The sequence below is a fragment of the Geospiza fortis genome, unplaced genomic scaffold (assembly GCF_000277835.1).
Source record: "Geospiza fortis unplaced genomic scaffold, GeoFor_1.0 scaffold98, whole genome shotgun sequence".
In the NCBI taxonomy this organism is placed as follows: domain Eukaryota; kingdom Metazoa; phylum Chordata; class Aves; order Passeriformes; family Thraupidae; genus Geospiza; species Geospiza fortis.
This window is the reverse complement of record NW_005054306.1, coordinates 301,644-322,898: the sequence shown is the minus strand read 5'-3', so window position 1 is coordinate 322,898 and position 21,255 is coordinate 301,644.

Here is a 21,255-nt window from a genome sequence, read left to right as displayed (position 1 = left end):
GTGAAAGCATGGAAGATGTAGAGCTGTCCCCCTGTCTGCTGCTGGGAAAGAACTGGGAGCAGAACCTGGTCCTTGGAGAGCTCCAAGGGCAAGAAAACAAGAAGGTTCTGATCCCCAAATTCCTTGACCATCTTGTACATTTTTAAAAAGTTCACAGAGAGGAGTCTAAGGGAGAGGAACCTATGGACTCACAGGGTCAAAAGCACCAACCAGAGTGGGCCCAGAAAACGAGCAGGGCAAGTCCCTGTTTTGTGCAAACCCTTGCCCCACCTTCTCAGAGGTTTTCCTGTCTACTGATACCATCAGTATCCGGTTATCAGCAAAAGCATTGCTCTGTCCTCCTCACAAGCTGCTTATCACCAGAGGTGGGAGCTGCACATACATATTCTGGCCCTTCCCCCACAAATACTTCTCATTAAGTGTGACAGGCTTCTGAAGAAATATTGTTACTTGTAAATAAAATATGGTTGCTAAGAGACACTATGATTAACATACTGACAATACAACCTTCTTTGATTGTTTGGGCACCAATTGTCTGCTTCTGTAATCAGTGAGGAAATAATTTTTTGGAGGAGATTTGTCAGGTTGAGAAAACTAGGGTTTTTTTTAGTTTCTTTTAAAATTAAATTAGTCTAGTGTTTCCATACAAAGAAAGGGTCTCCAAGCCATAACTCTTCTTTTTTTCTTTTTCTTTTTTTTGGCACATCATGAGTTTTGTGTTTCTGTTTATGTTAATTTTTCAGCTAGGAAAATAAGGTTAGTGTTAATAATGTATCTGTCAAAATATTCAAATAAAGAAAACTGGAAGCTTGGGCTCATTAAATTTTCATGTATAAATTCTATATATTAATTTTCTTTTTGCTGGTTCTAGTCTCATTTTGAATTTCTCCTACTCAAATTCTTCCAGCTATTTGGGATTTTTGAAATTAACTTTTTTGATCTACATCTAGAAACCACTCACACCATTATTCCTGATCCTGTAAGGGGTTTGAGTCTTTTCCATTAGGGGGAGACAGAAAATGGTGGTGATCCTTCTTTTTCCAGCAGATTGCCTCTGGTGCTAATGGGTGAGGCGTGGTGAAAGGAGATGAGTACACAGAACTCATCCTTCTTAGGCTGAAAATTACCCTTCTCACCTCCTGTAACTGGATGTGTAACTGCACTTGCATATGTTGTAACAGATGGTGTTTCACTGAAGAATGGCTGAAAACGGCACCTTCCTACCAGTGCTTCTGCCTGCTGTGTGTATTTAGAGTCATGTCTTCTTACTACAGTGTTTAAAAAGAAGTTGGATTGCCTATTAGCCTTGCAGAGCCAACTGAGAGATGATGGGTGGCATCTCTTTTCTGCTAATGTTAATGGTATTCCAAGCACAAAGCACCTGTGCTAGCACATGGAAAACAATGGTTCTGCACAGGTTCCTGTGTAGGCACAGCCTGCAGGCAGTGAAGATGCCTGCTGGAGCCCAGTTCAGCCTGGATGCCCTCTGTGGTGGTGACAGATACAGAGATAAAAATCCCTCTTCTGAGACCATGCAGTAAATGTTCATTTCCAAAACTTCAGAAAAATAAACTTATGGTACTTTTATTTCTATTTGGGGATGGTCTAAACCATAAGTTTTGCAACACAACACCTGTGTGTTCACTGTTCTATGTGTAATAAACATGGATGATTATGCCACAAGTGAGAGAAGGGTGCCTTGGAGTAGCTATACTCCATGTTAAAAATAAACTTAAATGCATAGACGTTTACCTACTGTTTGGAAAGCACTATGATTTTCAGAAGGAGTTGAATGCCCTAGAAGATAAGCAGAAGAGTAAAGAAAATAGGTGATTTGTAGTCTGTTGAGCCGTACAAAGAAAGGTAATGGTTTTGCTCTTAAACACACAGACACAAAATCAAATTTCCCCTTCCACCAAGTGCAAACAGATTACATCTAACCAGTGCAGCGTTACTTAAATAATTGTTCCTGGGTTCTATTGGACAGTTGGCTGAAACCCTGAGGTATGATATTTGAGCACAGTCATTGGTGACGTGCATATCTGCCCACGTAGTGATTGTGCTGAGGAACACAGGTAATCCTGGTTATTGTATGGCACATATGTATTGGGGGTACAGAAGATGGTGTTCTTGGTTTGACAGATTTCACCACAAGAAGGGTGGCCTATGACTGTCTAATCTAAACCCTTCCTCATGTTGGAGATGTAATTTCTCTGAAAAGCTGAATTATGTCACTTCAGAAAGCTGTTTAAACCCATCTTAACAACTCAGACTAACTGTGAGCTGGTACCTCACAAAATTTCATTCTCTATGTTGTGTCTTATTTCATTTTCTATGCTGTGTCTTATTTCAAGGTTAAATTTTCTAACTCCAGCTTCCAGTCATTATGTCTAATTATTATTTTGTCAGCAGGTTTGAGAATCATGCTCCTGGATGGTGTTTTCATGTGTGAGGATCTGTACAAACACCTCAAGTCAGCTTTCAGCCTTCTCTGTTAAATTAACAGAACTCTTTAAGACTCGCATCTTAATATTTGTTTTCCAGTCTCTGGTTTAACTTGTGTGGTTTTTCAAGTTTTAGAACAGCAGTAACACTTCCCTACTTCTATTTGACAATCACATTTTATATAACCGAGGATCATATTAACCATTTTGTCAAAGCATTACTTTGAGAGCCTATTTTGAGATGATTATCCACAATGACTCACAAGCCTGTTCCTGAGATACTGCTTTCCAAAAGAGAGTCTCTCTGTACCTATAGTTTGTATTCCTGGTCCCCAGATGCATTGTTCTGCATTTGAGTGTCCTTAAATTAATTTTGTTGGAAATTAACTGTTTCAGCAGAGATTTCAGGTAACTCTGCATCAAAGCCTCATCTTTGCTACCTACTATCCTGCTCTGTTTTGTTCATATGCTCTTTCTAGTCCACTGCTCCTTCTATAGATGGAGCAATGGCTATTTGGGGGAAGCTTGTAGAAGCACTTGTGCTCGCTGATTTCTTTATTACCATTTTCGGAACACTGTGAGATATTTTAATTTTTCTAATGTACAGCCTGTTAATTCAGCACAATTCAAGATTTTTTTAAAGCCAAAGTGTTTTGTGGCAATAAGTCAAATGCCTTAAAAATGAAGAATGCTGTGCCAACACATTCACTTTTACTAACAGGGCCTATAAGCCTGTCATAAAAACCAGTGTTTGTTTGACAAGACTTTCTACAAAACCATGTTGAGTGGCACAAATTATGTTTAGCCACTGTTTGTTGATAGAATCCTCATTTAACTGTTCCATGCACATCAGAGAAATTTTTCAATGGCCCCTAGGTTATTTCTTTTATCCCTTATTAAACACTAGAATGACTTTGTTTTCTAGAAAATTTCAGTATCCCAACTTTAAAATTAAACTAGAAATATTATTCAGCCCTCAAAAAATTGTATCTAAGGTATAAATATGTGTTGAAATTTTTTATTTGTATGTTAACTTACGCTAGTATTTTGATAGAGATGAAGTTTAGTTAGAAAAGGTATAGAGCACTTCTTTGTTTTAGATATCAAGATGTATTTATGACAAATGTTTCACTTTCCTACATTGCTGTTGAGAATTCTTTTGTCTAATCTGAAACACAACTTACAGCTGACCTAATATTATCTTTCCTCCTAATACCTGTGAACATTAATCCTCATTTCCTGAAGCCCTAGCTATGCCTAACATTAAAGTTATTCAACTTTCTGAGAAGTTACCTATATTTTAAGTGTTTCACCATTCATGTATTTCCTATTTACTCATTTTAGATATAATTTATTGTTATTTCAAATCTCATTTTAAAACACTGGGTTTCTTGTTTTAAGAAAGAAACTCATGAAATTGTCTTAAAGAACCAGAAATGGGGTTCCTCTCTCCTTTTAGATTTATCAGGTTTAAACTCCTATATTTCAGCAAACCACTCAGGTTTTTTTACTGAGAGAAATAAGAACTACTAGGGGGTGATTTAATTGATTTATCATAGAGAGATCTTTTAGGTTGGGATGAACTGCCTAATGGAACTGCTGATTTCTCCCCCGAGGTACCTAAGTTAGACTTAATGCTTTTGAGTTTTAGATATCCGTGTTATGGCGTACAAATTCCACCTTTTTTTTAGTAGCAAACTGAACCAGCTGTCCAGAAAACATCCCTGAAGTTAGGGTCACCCATTATAAATCAGGCCTTCTTTCTACATCCTCAAGAGAGGATCTTAGGGAGGATGAGTGAAAATGCATGCCCATCAGTAATTTTTCTATGCTAATCCATAATCATTCAATGTTCTGTGACTCTGAATCATAACAATGAATGACAGCCACCTCCACCTTTTCCCTAGCTGTTACTGAGCCTTTCAAATCTGGCATGGAAACAGTTTTTTGACTATGTGGTAAATAGGTATGATTAGTGCTGATAAAATTGAAACAGTAATCAATATTGATACAGTAATTAATATTTGGAAATAATAAAACAGAGTTATAATGCCAAAAAAGAAAGGGAGAGGAGGGGCTCCACCTCCCCTTCCCTGCAGATGTTCAAGGACAGGAGGAAAAAGCAAGAGATAACAGTTACTAAAAATTAACAGAAAGAAGGGAAAATCTGCTTGGGTACCAGGAAAATGCCAGCTATAAGAGATTTATTGCTTTGATGCTTAAATGCGGTAATATGTTAGTTTTGCCTTACATTGCACTGGCTTGGTGTGCATGTGTAACCCAAAGGGGAATTAAAGGACATAGAGGAAGAGGAGAGGACTTCATCCATGACGACCCCCAAAGACTCGTGTGACCACCAAAACGAGTGGTGGAGCATGCACGGTAAAGGTGGTGATGAGGGCGGAGGTAGAAGTGCGATGAATCGAAAACGGGAGGAGGTGACATTGGTCCAAGAGAGCCCTGTGCTCCGTACCCTGCGGTTATCTTTGGCTTATGTGCTATTATTGGAACCAAATTATCCCTTATTTTTAATCAAATTATATTGTCAATATATATTTTCTAAACTATTCAATTAAAATTGCTGCTACCTTAAATATTGTTTGGTTTTTTTATGATGGGATAATTGGGCAAACATAACAACTATGAAATGTTGATTCTTTATAAGTGCAGTTCTATGACTCTGGTTAGGACATGTCAGTGTTTTTACCATGTTTGCAGATGCGACCTGTCTGGGCTGTCCATCTGGTTTAAGCAGAGCAGCAAATGATGCTGGGATGTATCACTGGACCTACAGATCCTTTCAGCCTGTTCCTACTGCTTCTTATCATGTGGCACAAAGGTATCAGTACATGCATCCATGAGAATTTTACAGGAGGACATGGATGGTCTCCACACGCTTGGATGCACTGGTGCAGCCATGGTAGAGGCTGAGGGGTGCTCCAGCTGATATGGCCTGCAGGGGGGCAGGGTTCATTCTCTCAGGCTCAGCTGGGGGTAAATACAACTTCTGGCTCCCAAATCAGAGCTGGCCCAGGAGGTGAGTACACTGAGATGGCTTCTGCCAGGAAAACACTATGTAGACACAGCCCATGCCTGACTAATGAAGGAAGTGATGAATCTTAGGTATTTGATTCCCTCATAGATACTGGTAATTTGCTGTTATTTCTGCTCAATCCAACAAACAAGCAGTAAATGCAGCAATAGCCTTGACCATGGGAGAGGATGCGGAACACCTCCTTCTAACAAGAGTTCTTTTTAAAGTTGTTCAATCTTGATTTCTTTTGATCAGCTAACCCAGGATCCTGCCAGCTCTACACTAGTTACACAGTTTTGGTGCTGATAGCTCAACAGGCTGCTGTGTTTATTTCCCAGTGCAATTCTGACTAAGATTTTCCTTGCCTGCTGTCTCTGTAGCCAGCCCTTCTGGGAAACTTTGTTCTTCTACATATTTTATCAGTTCTACTTTGTGAGGCCTCTGGTATGACTTTTGAATTCCTGAATGTAGAAGTCATTCAAGCACAACCATTTTCAGATCCTTGATTCTCAGAAACATTGATCAATTTAGGGGCAAATGGTCTTGGAAGAAAATAGACACATGGACTTAATAATGTTTAATAATGAAGTGCAATTTTTGAAATCACTGTTTATTTTAAATAATGTCCATTAATTTGTTGAAGTGGTTTTCCTCACACTACTTCTCAGGCATGTGGTGTGATTCTGGGAACTGTCCTGTGCAGGGCCAGGAGCTGGACTTTCATGACCCTCACAGGTCCCTTCCAGCTTAGGATAGTCTACGATACTATGATATATCTCTTATTATAGAACTCTTTTGAAAGTGGACCCAGGCATTGTTCAGAATCTGTCTGACTGGTGTGGATTTGTTCCATTAGAAAAGGTGTTTATGCTCTGTTGCATTTTTTTTATGTCCTGATGGCTCCTTAAACTCTGTTTTCTTTATTCTTGTTGTATTTTATATATGATTTTTCTTTGGCTAAACTCTGGAAAGAATGTCAGTCCTCTAGATTATTAAGGCATCCAATTATAATTTCTAGCAATGGACACGTTCTTTCTCAAATAAGCTGATATTTGTCAGGTAATAATCAGTACTCAGGTCTGATGGCCAAAACAAACATAACTGGTCAATGTGTTGTCTTTCCTGGAAAAATAACAGGATGCTTTTCTCTGTTTCTCCATTTCATTGATGCTGACCTGTTGCGTGTCTTAAAAACACATCCATCACATGTCAGGTCTGCTTTTTCATTCTTTTCTTGACCATCCAAGGACACTGGCTGCACATTCCACATTCCAACCTGGAGCTCCACTGCCTCCCCAAGTATAGTTCCCGAAGTGTAGGATAGAAACAAAAGTATCCTGCTCTCTGTATGCAGGAAAGTAAGATTTAACACTGAAAAATATTTACAGAAGTTCAATGTGTTTCATTCCAATTCTTACTCACCTGATTATTCATAGTGACTTTAATATAATCTCCAATACACTCTATAGTTACATTTTGTCACAGAAGTCCTGTCATACATTCAACAGCACCCTCTAATTTTTAGTAGCCTAGAAGATTTTCCTTTTCAGTCAGAACATTGAAATCAGTAATTCTTCTGAATCTAGTGAGTAATCCCACAAATCATGGTCTCATAATCAAAAGTAGATGCTAGGCAATACACAGAATAAACACAGTAGAATCCCTTTCCCTTCACTCTGGAGGGATTTGTTTTCTGTGAATCATGAGCTACCAAATATCAAATAATTATTTGCTAAATAATGAAAGGGAAGACTAAGATATCTCTTAAGCTCAGATGAGTCTTGGAGCACAGTGCCTGACTATTAAATACCACAGTGTTGATGCGATGATGCTTAAGTCACTTTGTGAATCTGGCCCAGTGATGGTGCTGTTCCTGATGTCCCTCTGAATATTTATTTGTCCTGTGTCCTGCCCATGAATAGAGAAATAGAAGCTTCATAAAGGTGGAATTATGTAGACTTCTAGTAGAAGACAGGAAGGTCCACAGAAAAGAGTGAACTGACGTTTGTGGCTCACTTAGCAAATTTGGGATGCTCTCATCAGGCAGGAAAGGTGAAGGTGAGGCTCAGAAAGGGGATATTGGAGTCCTGCTACAGACTGTGACTAAGTGGCATGATTTACTCTCAGGACAGAGAAAATGCTAATGTGAGCCCTCTGAGGGAAAAAGGAGTTCTTACATCATTGTAGTATGCCACTGAAAAGAAAGTTTTACTGCTTTTCATGTCTCTGTCATTGGGGCTGGATCGAAGGATGTTGTCACGCTTGTAATCCCCCGGGACCCAGCCCACTTACAGACACATTGGAAAACTATTACTGTGTGGTATGAGCTTTCCTACTCTGACTGAAGACTCTGTAGGGATAAGAACTTGAGTCCTGTGGGGAATAATCATGTCTCATTCTTTTTTCTTGCCATGTTATCTGGAAGGCCATGATATTTCTCCCTTCTTACACAGGAGACTTCCCCCCACAATTGCTATATTTGTCCCCATAGGCAAACATTTACACAGCAATTTTTAAGCTATTCTCCAGTCACCCTTTGATCCTGTGGCTCTGGAATAGTCTGTCTCATCCTTTAGCCCACACTCCCGTGAGACAGGGAGCTTGGGTCAGATGAGGACTGAGAAATTCGCACACCAAAAAGTAACCCTTCCTGTTGAAGCTCAGGTTAATATCTTTGCTGTTGAATTTCCTTGTTCTGCCTATAATTTCCTCGGGAAGGAAGGTCAATGCCATGTACTGCTTTGGACAGCTTATTACCTAATAGGGTTTGCGCTCACCTACACAGAGCCATCTCTTCTTTTACTGCAACTGTGCCTACAGTGTGATTGGCACCATGTTGTAAATAATTAGTGAAAGTAATGATATAACTCCCTGTGGTAATCTCATCCTATTTAGGATACAACTACAATCTGAACTTCAATAACACCTTTGACATAATCAAACATCCCAGAGCCCTTTACAAAGCCATAAATTACTCACCTGTAAAGTAATGACTGCAGGGAATTACAGCAGGCAATGAGTCCATTGATCGCTGCTGGTACAAAATGAAGGAGAGGACGTACAACAGAGGCCACTCCACAACTCTCTTCCTTTGGAAATTTCCATAGTGCCTTTAATTTCTGCATGTATCTCTTTCCTTCCCCACAGAGACACAAGAGGAGGAAGACCACCTTGCTCTGACAGTCAAGGACACCTTCATCCATGCTGAGCTGTAAATCCCATCTGAAAGAGATGGGATTTTAGGCAGGACACAAATGTATGAGCTTATAGCCTGCAGGGAAAACTGCTCTTTAGCCAGTGATGCAAATAAACAAGTAAGTCACTTCCTTAAATTTGCATGGACCCTTTCTGAAAGGAGGGTTTTACTGTTGCTTTTAAATAAAAAATAGCAGTGATTGCTTTGGACACCTCAGATGATATGCTGCACGCAAAATCAGGGCTGCATCACCTCCTACCTCCTCCTAAGATACCCCCTCTATGGTTCAGAGTTGTCCTCACATTATTAGGTCGGTAGGAATTTTCTCTTTTATCAATTTCATTTAAAATGAACCCCAGTTCTAGAAACCTTAATGTAAGAAGTCCATATGCTCATAAACACTCTGACTGAAAAAAATTGAATTATTTTGGTAGGCAACTCAGAGTCAGAAAGAATTGCTAAATCAAGAATTCTATTATTTATATAATGATAATGAAAAATAAGGATTAAATTATTTCTGCAGTTAAGAATACCACTGTGATTAGGAAATGTTTTGTATTGCATGAAAAATCTCAGTTTTTTTTTTTAACCTGAAGGAAGACAATGGGATCAAACTTTATATTTGTAACATAAATACATATTTCTTAGCACCACCTGGAGCTCTTCTTGGTTTTGTTGTGTTCTGGGGCTACATGTTTATTATAGTCCTATTCTGGATTCCCAGAGTATTACTGCACTTGTTATTGTGGTGCCAGCTTGACACCAGTGGGACTACCTTATGGATGCCATTGAGTGTGGATTTGAAAAGTGCTGCCTCTGAGATAACAAATATTTTGGCAAGATGGGAAAGTTACAATAGCAAATATTTTGCCTGGTTCTCAAAGGTATACTGCAGTTTTATAACTTGTGCCTTAGTTTTAAACTGTTTCGTGTTCTTAATTGCTTGTCTTGGGTATTGGACATGTTGATGGACTGAAAGCCATGGGGACTTCTCATGGAGAAAGACAGCAATGTTTGGTCCCAAAGGCTTAATTTTGAAATCCAGCAGAACTGTTGTCCTTGCTCTTTGGATATGACAAGTTAAAAAGGTATTCATGCTGAATTTAGAAGGCATGTTTTGATGGAATAGGGCTGCTTGAAAAAACACAAAAATAGAATAGTTTAAACAATCATAATTTTAAAAATAGGTTTAATTGGATTATTTCTTGTGGTCTGATCCAAGGAATATTGAAGCCTGCAAGACCATTCCTATTGGATTCTGTGGGCTGTGTGATGGATCCTTAAATGTTTGTAGAGGATAGGGAATGTTTCAGGAGCTCCCTGCTGAGCTGTGTACAGTGTCTCAAAGCCGGTGCAGAAAGAACAATTAAGCTTGCATAGGACAGGATGTCACAACTGTCCTCCTCCTTGGGCTGTCCTCAAAATTGCAGCTTGTTTGAAGCAAAGCTGATTTTGGCAAAAAACAAGTGAAAAAAATGAAACTGCCTACTCTTCCATCAACTGATGTGTGTTTTTCCTTCTCATTTCCAGATTTTTAGTATTTTATCTTATACTCTATGTCAGATACATTATAAACATTGACAGGAGCAGGATATTGCAATTCTGTGGCATTCTGAGGATTTTTGTTGTGTTTTGCTAGATATGAATTAGTCACAGCACTTACAAATTTCCTCATTCAACAGCTTTGCATTTATTTTTTTTTAATATTGATAAATTTCTTTTTCTCTGCAGTCTAACGTCAACAGAACAGATGAAAATGTAACCCTTTGAATACTGACTGATAAACATTATGAGCCCTTGTCTCCTGAAATCATTCCAATGAGAGCTTTAAGTTCTAGCTCCTGAAATGTGGTAACGCTCTTTGCAAACTGCTTGGTTACGTATAGGTGCTGGTTTTGCATTCTGTAAGGAGCCATGATGTTGCATTTATTAGCATCTTCCTAATTGTCCTGAGTTAGTGTGCATTTGGTATCCTCCGTGGGGAGATCTAGCTAATTAGAATAGCACCAAAGAGTGATTATTATTGTGTTTCATATTTAAACAAAGAAGCTCAACACCCTTTTATATTTCAATGAAAGTGATTTAGAAATTATTAAATCCAATGAAATAAGATAGATACAAAAATTTTTATCTAACAGGAAAAGAGATAGTTATTGAAACTAGAAAAAGGATTGCTTTTGGTACACGGGAAACAGATTTAAATTGCTGTGTAGTATAACAGTTCCAATGTTGCAAGATGAAAAATGATTGTTTCACTACTGCCTTGTCTACTTTTGGTTTTTTCCACCTGGTCTATCCAACTCTATGTTTAGAAAGTAGTCTCTCTGGGGCAGGGAATTACATTTTGTTATTAAATATGTGTCAGGCATGCAGGACAGAAGGGCCAAGTTCTAGACCCTGCAGCTTTGCATGTGCAACACAAGTGATAAATACAGGCCTATATCATATCAATCAGCAGTATGGTAGAAATATGATTTATTATCAAGTCTTTTTTTTTTTTTTTGCATTTAAGGTGGGGGATAATAAAATGCAAAATTATGGTATGGAGAACAGCTGTTTAGGCAAAATGATGTATTAAAAATAAGCAAATCATTGCACATTGCTGTGAAAATGCTGTATTGGAGCAATGAATGCTAGCATCTGTTTCTAAACTCCAGACAACTCTTTCACCACTTACCTAAATTAGTTGTGAGACAGGTGGGTACCACATTCATCTCCAATGAGCAAGCATTTCTGGGCACGGGTGGGTGAAAAACGCTTACTACCCAGGGCCTTCCAAGACAGTCAGGGAGATCTCTGGTGATTTTAATTGCCCATGGACTGAAGCTCAGGAAATGAGTTGTATTTCATAGCTACCATGTTCTTGGATGACTTTTAGATAACTTAGACCTCATTCTTAGAGGATTGACCATGAATAACTCATGTCAAGACAAAAAGTGATCCTGTAAAGAGAACAGGGAAGCAAAGTAGTCAACGCAAGCGCTGAACAGCGTTCTGTTGTCAAAAAGAGTGGCATGACTGACCCTTTGAGCGTAAATAGTGAAACACTTAATGGGAGAGATTAGGTAGACTTGAATTGGAAAGAGCACCACATACAGCAGACACATATCTGTTTTTAAGAGAATGTTGAAAAACTAAGATAGCATAGAACAGACCCAGAAAAATGAGGTGAAAAAGCAGCTGGCCTACTTCATGAAGTGAACTGAATGACACATGTTCAGCAATGTAAAGAGAATATCTGATATTATGGGTGCAATGGCTCTTAAAAAAGGAAAAAAAATAAAAGGCCTTAGACGTTCTTGACTGAAATAATTTTTGTCATGGATGGGTTCTGTGATCCATTAAATGTTTTTGTGAATTTTTGAGGCAAATCATTGGACCAAACAGAGGTATTCATAGTGAAGGGATAAAGAGGTATTTTTACGTAAGTCAGGATATTTAATCAAAAGGTATTTTTTTGGTCTGAAAGCTGTGGTTCTGATAAACCTTTCAGAAACCACAAACTGTGTCTGAATTCACAAACTGTGGATACAGTGTTCTGTATCCTACTAAACATTGCCTTAGCTAATCAGCTCTTCCCACCCCTATTTATAATCTTTAAAAATGTTAATTGATCACTATTCTGATAATTTCCAGGCTAAAGACTTTTTTTCTTTCCAGTGGACACATAGTGATTAAATGCTCAGGAGGAACAAAATGCAATTATGCAGGTTTTCATTCCTCCATACATGCTAATTAGAACAGATAAAACTTTTGCTACAGCATTTATAGTATTTGTGGGGATAATGTGTCTGAGCGATAAGAAGGGACAATATTTCACAATAATTTAAACATGAAGTATTTTCCATAATGCATCCATGGGGAATGGTTCAGTTATCAGATGCTGAGGCAGCAGTGTATTTATGAAGCATTGTAAAAACACATACAGCAGTGGCAGACTGCAAATCACAGCAAGTCACCCAAGTAATGTCATAGCTCTTGGTGGAAAGCTATCAGGACTTGGTGGGTCTGAATTGTGACACTACCTGGAGATGCACAACCAGCACCTGCCAGGTCATTACAAAACTTGTCTGGAAATTTTATGCTAGGTCTAAGAGGAAGAAATGGGAGAGAATTGTCAGAAATTATGATCAGCTTTCAGAGTTTTGTCATCTGTGATAAAGCTCTTCCTATAGTTAGAGGATCTCCTTTATTGTAAGGATTAAAAAAGGAGAGGAAGGAGAAAGAAAAAACCCTGAGAGCTGATGAAGCCTTATGAAACTTAACTTATGCTGTATTTTCTTTTCACTTCAAATCTACTTAAATTCCTGGGATTGCTGTAGTATCCTTTAATTTAGTCTGACTGTGGAGAGATTGTATTTTAGACTGACAGTTTAACTCTTGAATAAAATGAGAGATCTTTCTTTTGGACATTTATCTCTAAATCAATGAGGTTAATTGAGCACTTGTTAGGAAAACATAAGGGAAATCACTTTGCAGTATTTTACTTTTATCCATGAAAACACTAAATGAATACATGGTCTTGTTATTCATAAATCCTGAATTGGAGACATTCCATTGAACTGTTAATTTCTATTTTGAAGTAAAACTCCTCCCCCATTTGTAATCCAAGACTGTTTTACTGGTGAAATGAGAGAGAAAAATACAATGAAGAATGACAAAGGAACAGTAGAAATGTGAATTGGGAATGCAGTGGGGAAAATTACAATAAAGGACAACATTGGAGATTCTTCTTAATAGTCTTGAATTAAATTCATGTGGTAATGACATGAAGGAAAAAAACCCCCATATTCTCCTTCAATATGTGTGAAAAAACCCCAAAACCAAAGAAAAAGTAGATATTGAGTGTACTCTTAGGCTGCCATTTTTTGCCAGATCCTGGTACACTGTGACCCTTCATGAAAAACAATCTATTGCAATGTTTTGAACATCCAGTTTTGGCACTCTGCACCATACAGAACCTTTCAACCCTGTCCCCACAGCTCTTGCAGTGGAAACAACCCAAATTGGAAACCTAATGGAACCTAATTATTAGAACAGTACCTAAAGGGGTCCTACAAGTAAGCCAAAGAGGAATTTCTGGTAAAGGCATGTCATGACAGGATAAGGGAGAAGGGGTTTAAACTGAAAGAGTTTGGACTTAGATTAGATATTAGAAGAAATTCTTTGCTGTCAGTCTGAGGCCCAGAAAAGTGGTTGCCCCATCCTTGGAAGTGACCAAGGCCAGGTTGGATGGGGCTCTGAGTAACCTGGTCTAGTGGAAGGTGTCCCTGCCCAGGGCAGGGTGTTGGAATGAGAATCTTTAAGGTCCCTTCCAATCCCAAAAATTCTGTGACTCCATGATTCTATGCAAATTCTATGCAAATACTTCTGTGCTGCATCACAGGCCACACAAACACTGCTCTGGTCAGCTGCAGACACTGCATGTCATTCCATGCACTTTGAACTGAAAAAATCCCAACAAACCCACAAAATGTTTGTTATACTTTTGAACTGCTGTGTCCTAATGCTTGGCACCACTGAGAAGAGCCTGCCTCCATTCTCTGGACACCCCTGCTTCAGCTTCTTGTATATATTGATAAGTTCCCCTCTCAGTTGTCTCTTGCTGAGGCTGAACAGGCCCAGCTCTCTCAGCCTTTCCTTGTAAGGGAGATGTTCCAGTCCCTCAGTCATCTTTGTGGCCCTTTGCCGGATTTGCTCCTCCTATTGAGGAGCCCAGAACAGGACACATCACTCCAGATGTGTGATGGTGGGCACACAACTGATGCCAAAAATGGCGGCAAGCATCAGCCCTTTATTATTCCCCCTTACACCTTTTTATACCTTTTTCCTCACATGCATAAAACCTGCATGCCCTTCCACTCTTTTGTGATTGCTCAACACACATCAGCATTCCATCCATCCATCCATCCATCCATCCATAAACATGAAGTATTTTCCATAATGCATCCATGGGGAATGGTTCAGTTATCAGATGCTGAGGCAGCAGTGTATTTATGAAGCATTGTAAAAACACATACAGCAGTGGCAGACTGCAAATCACAGCAAGTCACCCAAGTAATGTCATAGCTCTTGGTGGAAAGCTATCAGGACTTGGTGGGTCTGAATTGTGACACTACCTGGAGATGCACAACCAGCACCTGCCAGGTCATTACAAAACTTGTCTGGAAATTTTATGCTAGGTCTAAGAGGAAGAAATGGGAGAGAATTGTCAGAAATTATGATCAGCTTTCAGAGTTTTGTCATCTGTGATAAAGCTCTTCCTATAGTTAGAGGATCTCCTTTATTGTAAGGATTAAAAAAGGAGAGGAAGGAGAAAGAAAAAACCCTGAGAGCTGATGAAGCCTTATGAAACTTAACTTATGCTGTATTTTCTTTTCACTTCAAATCTACTTAAATTCCTGGGATTGCTGTAGTATCCTTTAATTTAGTCTGACTGTGGAGAGATTGTATTTTAGACTGACAGTTTAACTCTTGAATAAAATGAGAGATCTTTCTTTTGGACATTTATCTCTAAATCAATGAGGTTAATTGAGCACTTGTTAGGAAAACATAAGGGAAATCACTTTGCAGTATTTTACTTTTATCCATGAAAACACTAAATGAATACATGGTCTTGTTATTCATAAATCCTGAATTGGAGACATTCCATTGAACTGTTAATTTCTATTTTGAAGTAAAACTCCTCCCCCATTTGTAATCCAAGACTGTTTTACTGGTGAAATGAGAGAGAAAAATACAATGAAGAATGACAAAGGAACAGTAGAAATGTGAATTGGGAATGCAGTGGGGAAAATTACAATAAAGGACAACATTGGAGATTCTTCTTAATAGTCTTGAATTAAATTCATGTGGTAATGACATGAAGGAAAAAAACCCCCATATTCTCCTTCAATATGTGTGAAAAAACCCCAAAACCAAAGAAAAAGTAGATATTGAGTGTACTCTTAGGCTGCCATTTTTTGCCAGATCCTGGTACACTGTGACCCTTCATGAAAAACAATCTATTGCAATGTTTTGAACATCCAGTTTTGGCACTCTGCACCATACAGAACCTTTCAACCCTGTCCCCACAGCTCTTGCAGTGGAAACAACCCAAATTGGAAACCTAATGGAACCTAATTATTAGAACAGTACCTAAAGGGGTCCTACAAGTAAGCCAAAGAGGAATTTCTGGTAAAGGCATGTCATGACAGGATAAGGGAGAAGGGGTTTAAACTGAAAGAGTTTGGACTTAGATTAGATATTAGAAGAAATTCTTTGCTGTCAGTCTGAGGCCCAGAAAAGTGGTTGCCCCATCCTTGGAAGTGACCAAGGCCAGGTTGGATGGGGCTCTGAGTAACCTGGTCTAGTGGAAGGTGTCCCTGCCCAGGGCAGGGTGTTGGAATGAGAATCTTTAAGGTCCCTTCCAATCCCAAAAATTCTGTGACTCCATGATTCTATGCAAATTCTATGCAAATACTTCTGTGCTGCATCACAGGCCACACAAACACTGCTCTGGTCAGCTGCAGACACTGCATGTCATTCCATGCACTTTGAACTGAAAAAATCCCAACAAACCCACAAAATGTTTGTTATACTTTTGAACTGCTGTGTCCTAATGCTTGGCACCACTGAGAAGAGCCTGCCTCCATTCTCTGGACACCCCTGCTTCAGCTTCTTGTATATATTGATAAGTTCCCCTCTCAGTTGTCTCTTGCTGAGGCTGAACAGGCCCAGCTCTCTCAGCCTTTCCTTGTAAGGGAGATGTTCCAGTCCCTCAGTCATCTTTGTGGCCCTTTGCCGGATTTGCTCCTCCTATTGAGGAGCCCAGAACAGGACACATCACTCCAGATGTGTGATGGTGGGCACACAACTGATGCCAAAAATGGCGGCAAGCATCAGCCCTTTATTATTCCCCCTTACACCTTTTTATACCTTTTTCCTCACATGCATAAAACCTGCATGCCCTTCCACTCTTTTGTGATTGCTCAACACACATCAGCATTCCATCCATCCATCCATCCATCCATCCATCCATCCATCCATCCATCCATCCATCCACATCCAGCAGTGCTGTTCACTTGTCTTATACAGCTGCACCCCACAAGGGATGAGGCTCAGCCACGGCCCCATTCCTATTCCCTCCCAGTCTATTTTCCCACAGATGTGGCCTCAGTAGGGCTGGGTAGAGGGGCAGAATCACCTCCCTCAACCTGCTGGCACTGCAGTTCCAGTGTTATCTTCAAATACCCAAGAGGAATGGATCTGGATTCCTGCTTCCTTTCCTCCTCCTCAACCTGCACTCCACTATTGTAAATTAATGTGCTTAGAGATGGTAGTGGTGTCAAGAATTAATTACATTTCTTTCAGACTGTCTTTCTCACTAAGCATGATGGAAAAATATGTTTCCTAAAATAACTTTTGGAGTCAAAAAAAGGAAGTGGTAGCAGTGGTTAAAGTTCTGGAAAGGTACTGGATGGTGACAAGATATCAAGACTGGATGACATGCTCAGGGAATTTAAAGAAAATGCTGTCAAAATAGACATAATCCCTCATTAAATTAATCAACCTCAGCTGAGGAGTTTGATGGAGAAACTTTAAATACCTTTTAAAAAAGTGTTAGAAATTGTACATTTCAGTTTTTCTCCAGTATTAAAAGAACATCTGAATTATAAGTGAAGATTTATTTTGTTTACAAAATCCCTTGATTGGTATAAAAAGGTAAAGCTAAAGAAATATGGCTGCCATAAAAGAAAATCATGCATCTCCGACAAGTAATTGAACGGAATTGTAGGCAGAAGAAAGCAGTTATTATAACTAATTTGGAATTTCAACAAGCCATTTATGAAACCCCTTGAAGAAGGCTTTCAAGGAAATGAAGTAGCCCTAATACATTAGAGGTGAATGGCACTTAGGTGCCAGAAACTGCTTAAGTGACAGAAAACAAGGGGCAAATCATCTTATCCTAGATGAGATGACTCACCTTGTGGAAGTGCTTCATGGAGATCCATACTCTCCAGGGAGCCTCTGTGACTAGCCTGGACTGCATATTCCACTTTTAGGCAGGCAAAACATATGATGAGTTAAACCTCACCTCTACCTTTGAATATAGAAACTCACCATGTTCTGCATAGTTTGATATATTGGTTATTAATGAGTGAATTAGTGAAGAGATGAACTGTGTAAAATGATAACACTTGAATGTGATGCAATTACTTCACTGGAGAGAAATGAAGAACTCAGTGTTCAGGACTGTTTGTTTAGGTATTACAAATGTAAATTAAATTTAAAATCCAATTGAAAAAATAGAATAATTTGAAGTAATTATAAGTTAAAAAATAATTTCCCAAACAAATAAACCTGCTGTTGTTTCAGTAGCTCTGTGATTCACATCCAGTCCTGGAACAAGAGTTAGTGTGCTTTCCCCATGTACTCATCAGCTTTCCGTCACAAAACCCCCATTGTGCTCTCCCGACACTTCTCACCATTTCTTATTTCAAAGCCAGATGCTTTTTTCCTGCTCTCCCTGCTCAACATGGTTTTATGCTCTGCCTCTGGTCACTGGAGCTGAGTTGCTGTAGGGATTTCTCGGACAAACCCAGGGTGAGGTGAGTGGGTTGGCCATGCACCATGTAGGGGTGGGACAGCTGTACCTGAATGCTGCAGCTGTTTCTTCCTCCATCCTTGTTCTTCTCTCACTGTTCACTGAAGCTAAGCATAAGAGCAGCAAAGGGCTGAAACAGCTGAAATGAGAGCAGGAGGAGAAATCTCTGATAGCAAACTCCTGTGGACAATGTGGAGAGATCTCCTGTTGAGAGGAGGGGTAGCTAAAGCCAAATATCCCATCTTGTGCTGTGTTGAGGACTAGGATATACAACAGTACTGACTAGAATTTCATGACATAGTATAAACCATGATTTCCCTCATCTTGGGTGCTGCAATCTCCTGGTCATATTAGTGAAAAGTCAAATAGATCAGTCAGAAAACAGGACTGAGAAAAGTCATGATAGAAGTATATAAATCAATGTATGTTTTAAGAAAAAATAAATAAGTGCCTAATTTTTGGCCTTTCTGATTAGCAGAACTAGAATGATCACTTTTTATATGCTGGACATTTCTAAAGGCTCATGGGTTTCTGTGTATATGACAATCCTTGTGATTACCTTCTGGAGTATCCAATATTTATTAATTTCATTAACAGTATTGTTGTACTGTAAAACTTTGCATTGTAAATCAAGAGAAAAATGCAGCCAACTTAAACTACCATATCACAAGTTAATTGTTAGGAATAGGCAGTACTGGGGTTAACATACTCATATAATAGCTTGAAACACTTTGTGTTGATCTTCTCTGTTTATTGGTTCTCGAGTCAAACATGAAGAGAATTAGATGTGTCATTTATGCCAGTTTGTATATTTTCAAAGGGAAGATTTTTCAAGTTCTCTAACAAATATTTCATATTTGTTAATTTGGTTTTCTGCCTTTCATTCAATTCTGCATTTCATTCAGGAAAGAGGTCATTTTATGACATTTTATCCTCAGACATGACCCTGGAAATGGAGACATGGGACAATCACTGATGAGTATTTACAACGGTTTCATTATGTGTTGTTAGAATATTTAAATCAAATTATACTGCCTTTGAAGGCTGAAATCCTTTAATGCTAGTATTTTAATCTGAAGTCAGGCATGAGCAGCTATTTTAAAAGCATAAAAAATTAAGCTTTGTGATTGTGGTGTAAGCTTCTACACACATGACATTTCTCTACCAATTAATGTTGAAGGTGCTTGTATTTCAGTGAAGACACAGTAAGAAGTAAGACATAGAGCAGCTCATTAGGTAAAGCTGGGATGGAAAGCCTTTAGCTATCGATGTTAAAAGAAATACAAACAACTAGAAATTTCCCAGGTCCAGTAAAGCAGTGGCATATTTATATGAATAAAGGCATCTTTGCTAACAACATACCTGAACTATAAGCTATATCTGAATGAACTCCTTGAAAAACAGAGATTCCTAGAAGGAAGTTTAAGTGATTTAAGTTTTCTACAGTCTACATGAAAGCATTAGAAAAAAAGGAAAGTAAAAGAAGAACTTTCAACCTTCCTGCAATATGCCAAACTAGCACAAAGAAAGATTTTTGCATAGTTTGCTTAAAATATTCCTGAAATAGATGAAAAGTCAAACCCCAGACATTTGAACAGACATAGGCAAATAATGAAAAAATGATTGGCAAACATATTGGTGAATCTCAAACATTGGTGGATTTCCTTTTGTTGGTAACTTTTGTAGCTGAACTTTTTATTCTTTAACAATAGTATGAATTGAAGCTCACAGATGTTTATGAAAAGCAAATTTTAGATCAAGAATCAAGATTTACTTAGGCTCTGAGACAGCAGACCACTTAAATATATGCTTAACTTGAAGTCTGTGGAAACATTTGCATACTTACAGTAAAATCTGTTCTTATGTATTTCGCTGTGTTGGGTTTAGAATTGGAAAATCAAATTAGGTTTATGATTAAATGAGTCACATGGTGGGAAAAGCAGGTTGTAAAGTTTAACTCAGCAATCCTTCTGAAAGCTAACCAGTTACAGTCCAAATACTGTATAACACAATTAATTATTTCTACCTAAAGCAATTCAGAGAATTAAAATCATTGACACATGCCACTTGTGCGGTGAGTGAGGTTCCTGAATATAAAATTTCTGCAAATAGTGCAGTTCCCATTTCCAGGTGTTTACCCAGGCTTACATACTGTTAGGTAGAAAATTCTGGGACAGATATAGGACATTGCACCCAAATATAGACACACAATAGAGAAAAAATGAGCAAGAATTAGGTTTATTTTTATCAAGTCTGATGAAACACCCATAAGCCATAAATTATTTAATAAAACCTTTAGATTGCCAGTGACTGCAGTGAAGAAGCCAAAATTTTCCTAAGGGTTGAATGAGCAATGACAAGTTTCCTCATCAAATCAAACTGTGTTTTCCACAATGTACCTCATAGGCACAGAAAGAAATGCTTTCTGCATTCAGAACTAATAATCTTGGATATGACATTTGTCTATTTTTTAATGAACCTAAAGTCTAATCTGCCTGAAGACAAACAAAATATTCAGATTTATTTTTTGAAAAGTATTTTATGTATACAGAAAATATCAATTGTTGTCACAATATTCAAATGCCTTGTGCTAAAACTTTCTAAATTATTTTAATATAATGGTTTTGGTAGATTTTTGCTTTTTTTTTTTTTTTTTTTTTTTTTTTTTTTTTTTTTTTTTTTTTTTTTTTTTTGTTTTGTTTTGTTTTGTTTTGTTTTGTTTTCATCTAGGTCTCAGTAAAATAGTGAGAAAAAGTCCCAATCATATAGCTTTATTTTTCCTAAAGCCCAGTGTAATACGTTCATAGGCAGTGCAGAGTAAAGAAAAATAAGTCAGTGTTTTTCTCACCAACTTGTCAATGAAAAATGTTCCAGTGCTAGTGAAATGACACCTCTTGAAACTTTAATATAAAATCTTGAGTAACTTCTTATCCCTTGGTGCTTTCTGTTGGAAGTATGTTTGGCACCTTTCAGAGCTTAATATCAAGGACTCAAA